At 48.4% G+C, this 2,381-nt stretch overlaps 1 long non-coding RNA gene across 1 annotated transcript; it reads left to right on the plus strand.

The window, feature by feature from the left end:
• Positions 1–1,044: 1,044 nt before the first annotated feature.
• Positions 1,045–2,147, plus strand: LOC140682428 (uncharacterized). The gene is made up of 2 exons (XR_012054164.1): positions 1,045–1,398; positions 1,910–2,147. It is a non-coding gene; the product is annotated as an uncharacterized lncRNA (long non-coding RNA).
• The last annotated feature ends 234 nt before the right edge of the window (positions 2,148–2,381 follow it).

A 2,381-nucleotide genomic window follows, 5' to 3' on the forward strand; every position in this document is an offset into this window, starting at 1 on the left:
GGGCAGATGTGTTTTCATTGCGCTGTAAGATAAACGCAGTGTTAAATGCCTGACAACTTCCCAGAAGCAATCAGCAAAAGTTTACGAGTGCATAAACCTCAAAGACCATTCCTCGGTATTTTTATAAGCGCCGCATTTAAAGCTTCTATAAATTCTTCTGCTTGCTTCCAAACTAAAGTTCCCGTAGACTATTAAACAGCCACTTCTTCGTGAGGTGGGGAGAGACAGATCATAAGATGCGGGTCCAGGGAAGGCGAGAGGGGATCTCTTTTCGTCCCCTACACTTTGCTCTCCCAACTCCTTCCCACACCTCCCACAAGGTAAAGTTTGTAGAAAAGTTGGCATCTTTAGAGAACGACAAGTCATAGATGAGCACATCGGCAAGATGAAGGGATTTATTCATGTCTGAGGAACAGGGGACAGACCTAGTAGAGAGGGAGAGGAAAAAATGAAGAGCAAGGAAAAGAAGGAAGGAAAAGAAAGGTGGTTGAAAAGACGGGATGAAGCAGATAAAAGTCTACGAGCAGATCTAGGGGCAGATCATGAAGACTGACCAGTGGACATGGAAGAACAGAAAAAGCTTAGACGGAGAGGGAGATTTCAGACGCAGAGGGCAAATCTAAGCGAACGCAGGCGAGGGGGGAAGGAGGCTGCCGCGGGGGTCGCCGCCGTGCCCCCGTTCCCCCACCCCGACGGCACGGCCCGGCAGCACCCCTCGCCGATCGGGACAACCGCGGTGGCCGCAACCTCGGGGCACGGGACCTGCCACCTGCGGAGAGGCAGTGTACGTCGTCCCCAAAGTTGGAGAAAAAACTAGACAGTGCTAGTGAACCCACAGATCACCGGGAGAGATCAAGCCGGAGCCCTCTGTCTTCGAAGAAATAAAATGAGGGGAATGAAATGTTCCCACTAGCCATCAAATTATAATAACAGTATCCGTCATCCTTAAGTGACCACACGAGTTTTACAAGTTGGATATTAAACAGATTAAATAATAATAATAATAAAAATCCCCAAATCCCTGTTGCGAACATAAAGTCCTTTGTTTATGATCCCGAGGAAAATGAAGTTGCTAATTGAAAAACAATAAACGTAAAATGCCTTTGGATTAATAATGATAGAGGTTAACGGTGACATCCATCCCTTGGAAAGGGGGAGGGGAGCGAGGCGCTCGGTGACTGTGCGCTTGGACGGCGACCAGGGACAAGCGCAGCAGCCAAATGGGGCTGGGGGGTGGGGGGTGAGACCCTGCCTCTTCGGAGGGCTCGGCTTGTATGTTCGCCTCTGATCCGGAGACACGAGGTGGCGAAGGTCTGTATTGTAGTCATGTCCTCGCTAGATGAAATCTCAGTCAATTACTCTGAAATCTGCAGCTTGGCTTCTTTTCATTCTTTCCAGGTGAAAATTCAAACGTTTTCTGTTGTCGCCTGGTCCTTTCTTTCCTGAAACAAGGCACCCAACTGTTCTGATATTACCATTCAAAAACGGGTTCTGTGGCAAACCTCATTTGTGAATCTATTACAGAGATTAATAGATTATTTCTCCTTTTTCAACTAATTCTCAGTGGGGAAATTTAACCATATGGTAAGGAGAGAATTAGAATTTCATCACATTAGAGCAAAATGTAATGAAAAGAGTCCAACACCTGGGGCCAACTCCGAAAGACACAATTAAAAGGTTTTTAATGAAACCAGAGAAACCAAAAAATTTTCATAGCCTTCAGTAATCCTGCCACATAAGAATGATTTGGAAGTGTTGGGAAATATTGTTTTTTACTGATGTCATAAGAATGAAAACCTGCCACTAAATACTCTGAGTGCTAACAGAAAGGCGAGAGCAAGCTGCTCGCCTCAAGCATCAGAGGAGTAGTGGGACAAAATTCTGACCGACCCTCGGGTTTCCACTTCAGCTTTTGGAAGAGTGCAGAAGAAAGTGTTCCCGGCTCCGAGGAGAAGCCCCGAGAGAGGAGCAGGGGGTCTGAGTGTCCGGATGACTGAGGCCGCCTCGCCCTGACACCGGCGGCGGCATCCCGGCGTTGGGGAGAAGAGCGGGGGTGCTTCGGCCGAGTCGGGCTCGCTGGAGGGAGGCAGGAGGGCACGGACCTGGCAAAGAGCTGGTCAGTCACAATAAAAAATAAATTTTAAAAAGTTTGGTGGGTTTTGCCCTTTCTCTTCCCGCCCTCTCTCTTCCCAAGATCCGTTCATTTTCAAGGTAACTGATGGGGCTTTATGTTTTTTATAGGGACACGGGGGATAATCACTCGCAAGCAGCAATCTGCTACTTGAAAAGGGATAAGGGAAGGAGGAAGGGAACCTCCCCGTAGTTTGGTCTCCTTTTGTTGGAAGGGGGGTGGGGAGAGGGAGGACTGGGGACCACCCGCC

Source organism: Taeniopygia guttata, chromosome 2 (genome assembly GCF_048771995.1).
Source record: "Taeniopygia guttata chromosome 2, bTaeGut7.mat, whole genome shotgun sequence".
NCBI classification, from domain to species: domain Eukaryota; kingdom Metazoa; phylum Chordata; class Aves; order Passeriformes; family Estrildidae; genus Taeniopygia; species Taeniopygia guttata.